Below are 13,637 nucleotides of genomic sequence, written 5' to 3'. Positions count from 1 at the left end.
TTTTACTGGTGGGCAGATACCCAGAGAACACTTCTTACTCAGTCATAGGGGCAGATTCATTAAGTCTGGCTTGGTGGGGTAAGATGCTCCGACTTTCATTAAGATGCACACATGACTTAAAGGGAATCTATCAGTAGGATCAACCTCCTAAACCATCTATATGAGCATGTAGGTCATCGGAAGCAGCAGAATGAAATTATATCTTGGCATTTGTAATTCAATGTTTTATTACAGAGAAATCCATGCTTTTTTTAACATGTAAATCGGCTGTTAAGATCTGTGGGACGGACATAGATCTCCCTGATAATTTGCCTCCAGAGCTTTTTTTACAAGAAAGGTGGGCATTAAGTGTGAGACATGAAATGACTGACAGTCTGCTTTCCTGATATACATGTCTCTCACTGGTAAGCTCTGGAGGCAGCTTCTCGGTGAGATCTGCGTCCGGCCCATAAAACTTAACAGCTCATGTACATATTAAGAAAAATGTGTATTTATCAACAATAAGACATTGGATCGCAGATATCAATGTATCAGTTTATTCAACTTTCTATGACCTGCAGGTCCATACAGATGGGTTAAGAGGGTTGATCCTTTAATTGGTTCAGTTCATCTTCTCAGTGGCAGGTGCATCACCAGAAATGCACTTCCAGTCAGGGACTGGAGTAACATTTCTGACATAAGTTATGTGTTGTAATTTATGATAAATTCGGTGGTTGGGTATCGTCCATGCCATATCCGTCTACCTTGGCAGAGCTGCCCAACTGGAATAAGAACAGTTTGAAGAATTGGCCCTATAGAGCATACAGTAAAATTTGGAGTGTGAGGTTTAGTGGTTTGGGGCTGTGGTTCAAGGGATATGTCCCCTTATTTCCGGCATATGGTAATGCTACAGTATGCAAAGACATTTTTATAGAATTCCATGATGCTTAGTGTAAGACCCTTTCCAGTTTCGGCATGACTGTGCACCTTAGAAATATGGTGTCAGGCTTTTGGTGTGGAGGAGCGTGTACTCTGAAATGAGCTCTGACCTCAGCCTTATCACTTTTGGGATGAATTGGAGCACTGCTCACTTGCCAGCTTTCTCATCTCGTACTTACAAATGCTTTTTTGACTGACTAAGCCAAAAGTCCTGTGGACCTGTACATACCCATGACACAAGCATTCCGGCACAATTCTGGGGTTGCTACTCCGCCGTCTCAAGATTAAAGCTGAACTTCTGTGAAAGCAGCATGACTCTAAAGGTACCGTCACACTAGACGATATCGCTAGCGATCCGTGACGTTGCAGCGTCCTCGCTAGCGATATCGTCCAGTGTGACAGGCAGCAGCGATCAGGCCCCTGCTGTGCTGTCGCTGGTCGGGGAAGAAAGTCCAGAACTTTATTTGGTCGCTGGACTCCCCGCAGACATCGCTGAATCGGCGTGTGTGACATCGATTCAGCGATGTCTTCACTGGTAACCAGGGTAAACATCGGGTAACTAAGCGCAGGGCCGCGCTTAGTAACCCGATGTTTACCCTGGTTACCATCCTAAAAGTAAAAAAAACAAACAGTACATACTTACCTACAGCCGTCTGTCCTCCAGCGCTGTGCTCTGCTCTCCTCCTGTACTGGCTGTGAGCGTCGGTCAGCCGGAAAGCAGAGCGGTGACGTCACCGCTCTGCTTTCCGGCCGCTGTGCTCACACAGACAGTACAGGAGGAGTGCAGAGCACAGCGCTGGAGGACAGACGGCTGTAGGTAAGTATGTACTGTTTGTTTTTTTTACTTTTAGGATGGTAACCAGGGTAAACATCGGGTTACTAAGCGCGGCCCTGCGCTTAGTTACCCGATGTTTACCCTGGTTACCGGCATTGTTGGTCGCTGGAGAGCGGTCTGTGTGACAGCTCTCCAGCGACCAAACAGCGACGCTGCAGCGATCCGGATCGTTGTCGGTATCGCTGCAGCGTCGCTATGTGTGACGGTACCTTTACCATCAGCAGAACTCCGATATACCTCAGTATTACACCAGAAATCTCTGCAGCCTAATCCTGATATCTCTGAGAACATTATTATTCCAGAACAATGCATCAGCCTGTGCTGCCGGTGACAGGTCTTCTCTAATTACACTGTGTCTTTGTGCTTATGTACGTTTGTGTCGATGTATGTATTTTTGGTATCTCGCTGGATGCTGTGTCTTCACCATACTTATTGCTGTTACCTTGGTAACTGCTTTTTTCTTTTCGTCTTCTGTTCACTGGATGTTGCTGGTCTTAAACTTTTTTTAGTGTCTTTTTATTCTGTTTGTATTGACTTGCTTAGTTTACACCTATACAATATGAAGGGCTCATCAGTCGTAGTGATTTATACGGTAGTTGTAACAACCCTGCCGGCATCACTGCATGGCCTTCCATTCCCCACCTGCCTGTTACATGTACTCACTCACCCAGTGCCATGCTGTGAGATCTGTCTGCTGCTGGTTCCATGCCATGTGCTTCATGGCAGCCTGCTCTGTGTACACTTCCTGGCTGTGTGCATAGGGGGGCGGCGCCAGCAACTCCGGATTCTTATTGAGACTGTGTGCACCTACCTAAGGTGCTTCTGGCCAATAGCCTTGAGACCTCTGATACTTAAGGCATCCTCACCCATTGGAGGAGGCCTGAGCAAACTATTCCCCTCAGTTAGCATTTGCTACTGAGCTGCCAGGTCGTATGTTTCCTGTCTTAGAGGGCTGCACTATTGCAGGCCTTCATCTGTGTTCTGTTTGTGTATCCGTGTCCGTTCCTGTCTGTACTCTGGTCTATGTCCGTCCCTGCTCCTTCTTTGTCTTTAGTCATTTCCCACTCTGCTGTGTGTACCTCTGCCTTATCTTTCTGCTCTGTTCGCCACTGTCTGTGGCTCTTCTTCTCTCTGCTCAGTTCTACCACAACCTGTGGTTCTGTGTCTCTCAGCTTTTCTCTCAGCTCTGCTCTCTGACTTTGCTCCGCACTCTGTGGCTTTGCTCTGCGGCTCCGCTCCTTGCGGTTCCACCTGGCACCGCTGCTTGCGGTTCTACGTCTTTAGCTCTTGGCGTTACCTCCTGCGGTTCCGCTCTTGGCTCCGCCTCCAGCGTATCCGCTCTTGGCTCCGCCTCCAACGTCTCCGCTCTTGGCTCCGGCTCCAGCGTCTCCGCTCTTGGCTCCGCCTCCAGCGTCTCTGCTCTTGGCTCCGCCTCCAGCGTCTCTGCTCTTGGCTCCGCCTCCAGCGTCTCCGCTCTTGGCTCCGCCTCCAGCGTCTCCGCTCTTGGCTCCGCCTCCAGCGTCTCCGCTCTTGGCTCCGCCTCCAGCGTCTCCGCTCTTGGCTCCGCCTCCAGCGTCTCCGCTCTTGGCTCCGCCTCCAGCGTCTCCGCTCTTGGCTCCGCCTCCAGCGTCTCCGCTCTTGGCTCCGCCTCCAGCGTCTCCGCTCTCGGCTCCGCCTCCAGCGTCTCCGCTCTTGGCTCTGCCTCCAGCATCTCCGCTTTTGGCTCCGCCTCCAGCATCTCCGCTCTTGGCTCCGCCTCCAGCGTCTCTGCTCTTGGCTTCGCCTCCAGCGTCTCTGCTCTTGGCTCTGCCTCCAGCGTCTCTGCTCTTGGCTCCGCCTCCTGCGGCTCCGTCCTTGGCTCTGCCTTCTCCTTCTCTACTCTCTGCCTTCTCCTTCTCTACTCTGCCTTCTCCTTCTCTGCTCATAGCTCTGCCTTCTCCTTCTCTACTCTGCCTTCTCCTTCTCTGCTCATAGCTCTGCCTTTTCCTTCTCTACTCTGCCTTCTCCTTCTCTGCTCATAGCTCTGCCTTCTCCTTCTCTTCTCTTAGCTCCGCCTTCTACTCGTACTCAGCCTCCTGCGATTCAGCTTTGCTTCCACTCTTGCTCTATCTTTATTCTGCAACTTTCCATACAGGTCTCTACCTGTTGCTTTATATTCTCCAGTCTGAACAGGTTCTTACCGGTTTCCACACATCCATCTGAATCCCAGTTCCTACCAGAGTATCAGTCCTGTCTGCCAGTGCCAGCCGTGCCCGCCTGTCTGCCTGAGTGCTAGCCGCACCCGTCTGCCTGCCTGTATCTCCGTCAAGCCAGTCCGCCCGTCAGGGCCTCTGCCATACCCGTCTGTCAGCCAGTGTCACAGCCGTGCCTGCTTGCCCATGTCTTGTCCCCGGTGGGATCAGCATCCACAGTCCGACTCCACCCTGGAGTGGTACCTGGTAGCTTCCTATTGCACAAGTCTGACCTCACCATCAGAGGCTCCAGCGAACACCTAGGAAGCTACTTAGTTACGCCCCCTCCAGGGAAGTAAGGTCTGTGGTCCAGTGGGGCCACACCCCCAGGCGCCCGCGCCAACCAGTCTCGGTGCGAGCATTACAGTAGTGTTCACAATAATATCAGTCCAATATGACTAGCCAGTTTAATCACTGTTTTTGGTATAAATTATATTACCACATGTCGAATAATTTACCAGTGGGTGCAGTAGATTCTAAGAAAGCCACCAGACTCCGCCTTCAGGACCTGCATGCTTTTGAGTCTGAGTATTAGAATAATAAACTGAAAGGGTGGTGTTCAAAATAATAGCAGTGTGGAGTGAGTGAGGTCAATCATTCTGTGAAGAAATAGATGTGAATCAGAGTGCCCTTATTTAAGGGTGAAGCCAGGACATGTTGTACATGCGTTTCTCCTTGAGAGCCTGAGAAATATGGGTTGTTTGAGACATTGTTCAGAAGAACAGTGTACTTTCATTAAAAATATGATTGGAGAGGGTGAAACTTATAATGAAGTGCAGACAATGATCGGCTGTTCAGTTAACATGATCTCCAATGCATTAAAATGGAAAGCCAAACCAGAGATGTTGAAGAAAACTGAAGACTACCATTCAAAGGATAGAAAAATAGCAAGAATGGCAAAGGCTCAGCCAATGATCAGCTCCAGGATAATTAAGGACTCAAGTCACCTGTGGGTACTGTGACAGTTAGACAACGCCAGTGTGAAGCTAATCTTTTAGCAAGAAGTCGCTGAAAAGTCACACTATTAAAAGAAAAAAAAAAAATGTACTGAAGCGGATACAATTTGCCAAAGAACACATCAACTGACCTAAAGAAAAATTGAGAAACATTTTGTGGACTGATTTAAGTAAAAATGTTCTTTTTGAGTCCAAGGGACGCAGACAGTTCATCAGACAACCCCAAAACGCTGCATTCAAGCCACAGTACAGGGTGGGCCATTTTTATGGATACACCTTGGTGGACCATTTATAAAGTATAAAGAATGGTGACAGTTTTCTGGCGTAGGGTGTCTTTCATAGAAATCTGCTGCAATGACCCGGGTACTGCGTTCACCGGACATCAACACAATTTATATCCGCTCCTCACGTGTTAACCTTTGCGACATGTCAATGGCTGTAAACAAAGAGAAACTTGTAAATAACTCATGAAATAATAAAGTTATGTTAAAACCAAGCACACCATTGTTTTTCTTGTGAAATTCTCAATAAGTTTGATGTGTCACATGACCCTCTTCCCATTGGAAAAATAAAGTTGGATCCAAAATGGCCGCCGTGGTCACCACCCATCTTGAAAAGTTTTCCTCTCTCATATACTAGTGTGCCACAAACAGGAAGTTGATATCACCAACCATTCCCATTTTATTTTGGTGCATCTATATACATGACGCACCCAGGTGTATCCATATAAATGTCCCACCCTGGACACTGAAGACCGTGTAGCATGGTGGTGCAAGCATCATGTTAAGGACATGTTTCTCTTACTATGGTGCCAGACCTATTTACCTCATACCAGGGATCATGGACCAGTTTGCATATATTAAAATACTTGAAGAGGTCATGTTGCCTTATGCTGAAGAGAATATGCCCTTGAAATGTGCGTTTCAACAAGACAACGACCCTAAACACACCAGTAAATGAGCAACATCTTGGTTGCTGTCCAACAAAATTAAGGTTATGGAGCTTAATCCGATAGAGCACTTGTGGGGTGACATTAAAAATGCAATTTCTGAGGCAAAGCAAACAAATGCCAAAAAATTGTGTGATGTAATCAAAGCATCATGGGCTGGAATAACAGTTGACAGGTGCCAGAAGTTGGTTGACTCTGTCAACTGTGCAACATAGATGTGAAGCAGTTCTAAAAATCTGTGAGTGTAGAACTAAATATTAGGTGATTCACAGGAATGCAAAATCCACAAAAAAAGTACCGTACATATTGTGAGTTTATAAAGACAAATGCAGACACTGCTATTTTTTAGAACGGCACAATGTTAATTTTTGTTATTTTCTGTAAAATAGTTAAAATTATATACATTTCTCTTCATGTTTTGATATAGAAAAGTGTGCAATGTTCCCAATGCGTGGAAATAAAAGCTAGTATAAAGATTTTGTGATTAACTCATATTTTTGAACACACCAATAGTATTTTGAACACTATTGTATTATCAGAAGCATCTTATTCTCCTTGGTGCACTTGACCTATCCTTCTTCAGCCTTAGGATAGACTTCAACTTTTCCATGGTAATATTTATGTAGTGCAGGAGAATTAATTAATGTAAAATCCTAGGATTACTATATAGTCGTAAAAGTACCGTACATCTAATGTTTCATATCAGAGGGTAAACATCAGTAATGGCAGATGTAGTACTTAGAAATGTACAAGCTAAAGCTGGAAATAAGATGGTTTTACTCTGTAAAACTATTTCACTGTAATCTCCTTGGAATGAAAACACAAATGCGGTGACAAAGTTAGAAAGGAAGTGATTTACTCAATCCTGTGACATTTTAGTGAATGCAAATGCCATAAAAAGACTAAAATCCACATCACATCTGCAGCAAATTCACAATATTTTTCATAAAAATACTTTTCTAAAATTGTCAGCTCCTCGTCCACTCTTCTGACATCTTATCTACTTAAAGGGGTTTTCTGGGACTTTAAAACTGACGTCTTATCTTTTGAATAGGTACCGTAATCATAATCAGGTAGATGGGGGTCCGATTCCCTGCACCCCCAGCTGATTGAGAAGTCCAACATGCACAAGTGGTCAAAAAGGAGTATTTATACATTTCAGTATAGCCCCAAGTCAGTTAAATGTAAGGTATATGAATCTGTCCAGTTAGGAAAAATAACCTGCTTTGGTGCCATAGAAAGTGACAACTGGTCCATTGGAGAAGGAACAGCAAGAGGAATAGCATGACTAGAACCCTACAAAACAAGCTCTGGAGGACTACCTACAGTGGGGAAAAAAGTATTTAGTCAGCCACCAATTGTGCAAGTTCTCCCACTTAAAAAGATGAGAGAGGCCTGTAACTGACATCATAGGTAGACCACAACTATGAGAGTCAAAATAAGAAATCAAATCCAGTAAATCACCTTGTCTGATTTGGCAAGATTTATTTTGCAAATTATGGTAGAAAATAAGTATTTGGTCATTAACAAAAGTTCATCTCAATATTTTGTTATATATCCTTTGTTGGCAATGAAAGTGGTCAAATGTTTTCTGTAAGTCTTCACAAGGTTGGCACACACTGTTGATGGTATGTTGACCCATTCCTCCATGCAGCTCTCCTCTAAAACAGTGGTTTTGGGCCTGTCGCTGGGCAACACGGACTTTCAACTCCCTCCAAAGGTCTATGGGGTTGAGATCTGGAGACTGGTTAGGCCACTCCAGGACCTTCATATGCTTCTTACAAAGCCGCTCCTTCATTGCCCTGGTGGTGTGTTTGGGATCATTATCATGCTGAAAGACCTATCCACGTTTCATCTTTAATGCCCTTGCTGATGGAAGGAGGTTTGCTCTCAAAATCTCAGGATACATGGCCCCATTCTTTCTTTCATGTACACTGATCAGTCGTCCGGGTCCCTTTGCAGAGAAACATCCCCAAAGCATGATGTTGCCATTCCCATGCTTCATAGTAGGTTTGGTGTTTTTTGGATGCAATTCAGCATTCTGTGTCCTCCAAACACAAGTTTTGTTTCTACCAAACAGTTCTATTTTGGTTTCATCAGACCATATGACATTCTCGAAATACTTTTCTGGATAATCCAAATGCTCTCTAGCAAACTTCAGACGGGCCCGGACATGTACTGGCTTAAGCAGGGGGACATGTCTGGCACTGCAGGATCTGAGTCCCTGGCAGAGTAGGGTGTTACTGATGGTATATAATATAATACCCGCGCTTAAAAATAATATGCACTTGTGAGATACCAATATGTACAAAAGGTTTTTACGAATAATTACCTTTTTAGTATACAGGGGGCTGTCTGACGCTGTATGCTGAGAGAGGCAATTTCAGGGGATGTGTGTTGACTCAACTAGAGTGAAAAAACAGGGTAATTAGTATACACACCTATTAACTAAATAATATGCGGTAATTAGAAGATACTAGAGTAAGTATATCTATCTATAGGTTAGTACGTTAAGGCGGTAGGCCAATCTGAACAAATGAGTTTTTAGGGCACGCTTAAAACTGTGGGGATTAATCGTATTAACCTGGGTAGTGCATTCCAAAGAATCGGCGCAGCACGTGTAAAGTCTTGGAGACGGGAGTGGTAGGTTCTGATTATGGAGCATGCTCACTTGAGGTCATTAGCGGAGCGGAGGGCATGGGTAGAGTGGTAGACTGAGACCAGAGAGGAGATGTAGGGTGGTGCTGAGCCATGGAGAGCTTTGTGGATGAGGGTAGTAGTTTTGTACTGGATTCTGGAGTGGATGGGTAGCCAGTGTAATGACTGGCACAAGGTAGAGGCATCGGTGTAACGGTTGGTGAGGAATATAATCCTGGCAGCAGCATTCAGGACATATTGGAGTGGGGAGAGTTTGGTAAGAGGGAGGCCGATTAGTAGAGAATTACAATAGTCCAGACGAGAAAGAATAAGTGAAACAGTAAGAGTTTTTGCAGAGTTGAAAGTAAGAAAAGGACGAATTCTAGAAATGTTTTTGAGATGCAGATAAGAAGAGCGAGCCAGTGATCGGATGTGGGGGGTGAATGAAAGCTCGGAATCCAGTATGACCCCACGGCAGCAGGCATGTTGCTTTGGAGTAATGGTGGAACCACAGTTGATTTCATCACACGAAGCTGCTTGCCTATTGCATCTTCAGTCTTCCCAGCCTGGTGCGGGGCTACAATTTTGTTTCTGGTGTCCTTCGACAGCTCTTTGGTCTTCACCATAGTGGAGTATGGTTTGTGACTGTTTAAGGTTGTGGACAGGTGTCCTTTATACTGATAACAAGTTCAAACAGGTGCCAGGTGCCATTCCTACAGGTAATGAGTGGGGGACAAAGGAGCCTCTAAGGCTACGTTCACATTAGCGTTGCGCGCCGGTGTGTCGGCGACGCAACGGCGACGCAACGCGCGACGCACCAAAAACGCGCGCAAAAACGCTGCGTTTTGCGACGCGTGCGTCGTTTTTTGACGAAAATCGGACGCACGAAAAATGCAGCTTGTTGCATTTTCTTGCGTCCGACGCTAGCGTCGGAAACGACGCACGTGTCGAAAAACGCTAACAAAAAAACGCACGCGTCCCCTATGTTAAACATAGGGACGCGTCGCCGCTGCGTCGCCGACGCAACAGCGACGCACATTAGCGTAACGCTAATGTGAACGTAGCCTTAAAGAAGAAGTTACAGGACTGTGAGAGCCAGAAATCTTGAATGTTTTTAGGTGACCAAATACTTATTTTCCACCATAATTTGGAAAATAAATCTTGCCAAGTCAGACAAGTTGATTTTCTGCATTTGTTTTTGCATTTTGACTCTCATGGTTGTGGTCTACCGATGATGTCAATTACAAGCCTCTCTCATCTTTTTAAGTGGGACTACTTGCACAATTGGTGGCTGACTAAATACTTTTTTTTCCCATTGTATGTGCATAATTCTGACAAATCTGTTAGAAACCGATTCATTGAGCATGACAAGTCCAGCGTCCTATAATGTGACCTGTGCTCAGAGATTGGCACTGTGCAGCTCAATTGGCTTTCACTAGACAATACCATAATTGTCATGTCCACTGTTGGTTCCCCCTTCTTTTCTCTAATTAATAGCATGTTCATATTGAGCACATGTGAAAGACTTGAAAGAGTCTGGAGATGCTGTGGTGAAGGTCATGCTGCTTGCAATATTATCCAGCATGACCAGGCTAGTGGTCGGACACTGATAGTTTCGGGAGGCATATCCTTGAAGGGTTGCACAAACCTCCACATTATAGCCAACATTAACTTAAAGGGAACCTGTCACCCCGTTTTTTGAGATTGAGATATAAATACTGTTAAATAGGGCCTGCGCTGTGCGTTACTATAGTGTATGTAGTGTACTCCGATTCCCCACCTATGCTGAGAAATACATTACCAAAGTCGCCGTTTTCGCCTGTCAATCAGGCTGGTCTGGTCAGGTGGGCGTGGTGACATCGCTCTTTTCTTCCCCAGCTTTCCGTTGGTGGCGTAGTGGTGTGCGCATGTCCAGAGTTCCTAATCCCCTGCGCGCACGTGAAGCAAAAGCGCGCGTTCTGCGCTATTGCCCCTGTCATCGGTGGGGGCGGCCATCTTCCTGGGGCTGCGCGTGCGCAGATCGAGTGCTCTGCTGCACGGGGCTTCAGGAAAATGGCCGCGGGATGCCGCGCGTGCGCATTAGAGATCGCGGCGGCCATTTTCCCAAAGCCGAGTTTGCATCTTGGCTTTGGGAAAATTGCCGCCGCGATCTCTAATGCGCACGCGCGGCATCCCGCGGCCATTTTCCTGAAGCCCCGTGCAGCAGAGCACTCGATCTGCGCACGCGCGGCCCCAGGAAGATGGCCGCCCCCACCGATGACAGGGGCAATAGCGCAGAACGCGCGCTTTTGCTTCATGTGCGCGCAGGGGATTAGGAACTCTGGACATGCGCACACCACTACGCCACCAACGGAAAGCTGGGGAAGAAAAGAGCGATGTCACCACGCCCACCTGACCAGACCAGCCTGATTGACAGGCGAAAATGGCGACTTTGGTAATGTATTTCTCAGCATAGGTGGGGAATCGGGGTACACTACATACACTATAGTAACGCACAGCACAGGCCCTATTTAACAGTATTTATATCTCAATCTCAAAAAACGGGGTGACAGGTTCCCTTTAACTGCTATTATTTTCTGTAATTAAGTCCTCAGAACCATTGTCAGAACTTACCCTGATGCAGTGGACCCTCATGGTGCAGGACAATGCCCGACCTCATTTGACAAGAGTGTGCAGACAGTTCCTTGATGACAAAGGCATTGATATATTTGGCTGGCCTTCACATTCCCCAGACTTGAATCCAATTGTAAACCTTTGGGATATTATGTACCCACTAGATGGTGGCCCGATTGTAACGCATCGGGTATTCTAGAATATGTATGTAGTTTATTTATGAAGTTTTCAGAATAATGCAGTTTATACACAGGATTCGGCCGGCCGTAACCAATTAGCGAAGCGTGGATCAAATTCCGCGCCAATTCGCGGGCGGACTGCGACTGTTGCTGATTGGTCACTCCCAACCGCGAACAATCAGTGAAGCCAGGGCCGGCTCCAGGTTTTTGAGGGCCCCGGGCAAAAGCGTCTGTTGGCCCCCCTCTTTAACACATACCACGATTCATGATGCACAGATACAGCAGAGAAATATAGCACAGCCCACGTAGCATACAACAGTCCACATAGTATATAGCACAGCCCATATAGTATACAGCACAGCCAGGTAGTATATAGCACAGCCACGTAGTATATAGCACAGCCACATAGTATATTGCCCAGCCACATAGTATATAGCACAGCCCACGTAGTAAATAGCACAGCCCACGTAGTAAATAGCACAGCCCACGTGCTATATTGCCCAGCCACGTAGTATATAGCACAGCCACGTAGTATATAACACAGCCCATGTAGTATATAGCACAGCCACGTAGTATATAGCACAGCCACGTAGTATATAGCACAGCCCAAGTAGTATGTAGCACAGCCCACGTAGTATATAGCACAGGCCACGTAGTAAATAGCAGACACGTAGAATATTGCCCAGCCACATAGTATATAGCCCAGCCACGTAGTATATAGCCCAGCCACGTAGTATATAGCCCAGCCACGTAGTATATAGCCCAGCCACGTAGTATATAACACAGCCCATATAGTATATAGCCCAGCCACGTAGTATATTGCTCAGCCACGTAGTATATTGCCCAGAGATGTAGTATATAACCCAGCCCACGTTGTATATAGCAATGTGGGCACCATATCTCTGTTAAAAAAAATTAAAATAAAAAATAGTTATATACCCCGGATCCAGCCGAGACGTTTACCGGTGCTCCTCATGACGCTCCGAGCCCAAGAGTTCATTGCGGTCTCGCGAGATGATGACCTAGCGGTCTCGCGAGACCGCTACGTCATCATCTTGCGAGACTGCAATGCAAGGACCGGTCACCGGAGCGTCGCAGGCCTGGGCTGGATCCGGAAGGTGAGTATGTAATGATTTTTTTTTTTTAATTTTTAACGTTCGATCCCACGCCAATGTCGCTGATTGGTCGCGCTGGCTGGGCTTGAGCAATCAGAGAAGCGGGATTTTAATCCCGCGCCAATTTCACTGATTGCTTGCGCCGGCATCCCACGGCAATGTCGCTGATTGGTCGCGACCAATCTGCAAAGCGGTGGGACCGGAGCATCGCGAGCTGCAGGAAAAGCTGCTGCGGAGGTGACGGAAGGTGAGAATATCACGATTTTTTTTTTTAATAATTTTTAACATATCTTTTTACTATTGATGCTGTGTAATCACAGCCCACGTAGTATATTGCACAGTCCACGTAGTATATTGCACAGCCCACGCAGTATATAGCAATGTGGGCATCATATCCCTGTTAAAAAAAGAATTAAAATAAAAAAGTTATATACTCCCCTTCCGTTGGCCCCCGGATCCAAGCGAAGCGTTTACCGATGCTCGTCGTACGCTCCGGTCTCAAGAGTGCATTGCGGTCTCGCGAGATGATGACGTAGCGGTCTCGCGAGACCGCAATGCATGGAGCGCTCACCGGGGAGGCATAGGCAGCATCAATAGTAAAAAAGTTGGTCACACAGGGTTAATAGCAGCGTTAACTGAGTGCGTTACACCACGGTGCGTTAACGCTGCCATTAACCCTATGTGAGTGCTGACTGGAGGGGATTATGGAACGGGCACTGACGGCGGGAAGGAAGGAGTGGCCATTTTGCCGCCGGACTGTGCCCGTCGCTGATTAGTCGTGGCTGTTTTGCCGCGACCAATTAGCGACTTGGGATTTCTGTGACAGACAGACAGAAAGATGGAAGTGACCCTTAGACAATTATATAGTAGATTCATTTGACACCAAGTTCACAGACTGCCCAGGAGCTCACTAATGCCCTAATGATCTATTCAGCTGTGAGGGAGATAACCTCATGACACCATTCACTGTCTCCTCAGCAGTTTGGCCAGATATTGTCAGTTGTGCATAAGGGTACCGTCACACTATACGATTTACCTACGATCACGACCAGCGATATGACCTGGCCGTGATCGTAGGTAAATCGTAGTGTGGTCGCTGGGGAGCTGTCACACAGACAGCTCTCCAGCGACCAACGATGCCGAGGTCCCCGGGTAACCAGGGTAAACATCGGGTTACTAAGCGCAGGACCGCGCTTAGTAACCC

General features: G+C 46.7%; 1 protein-coding gene across 1 annotated transcript in view; it reads left to right on the top strand.

Annotated features, from left to right (window-relative positions):
- VWA8 (von Willebrand factor A domain containing 8) overlaps nucleotides 1-13,637 on the top strand; it is a 616,504-nt gene that overhangs the window by 363,447 nt on the left and 239,420 nt on the right. The gene's annotated exons all lie outside the window — the stretch shown is intronic.

Source organism: Ranitomeya imitator, chromosome 3 (genome assembly GCF_032444005.1).
Source record: "Ranitomeya imitator isolate aRanImi1 chromosome 3, aRanImi1.pri, whole genome shotgun sequence".
Lineage (NCBI taxonomy): Eukaryota > Metazoa > Chordata > Amphibia > Anura > Dendrobatidae > Ranitomeya > Ranitomeya imitator.
Note: the sequence above shows the minus strand (reverse complement) of the source record. Positions and strands in the feature narration are given on the sequence as shown.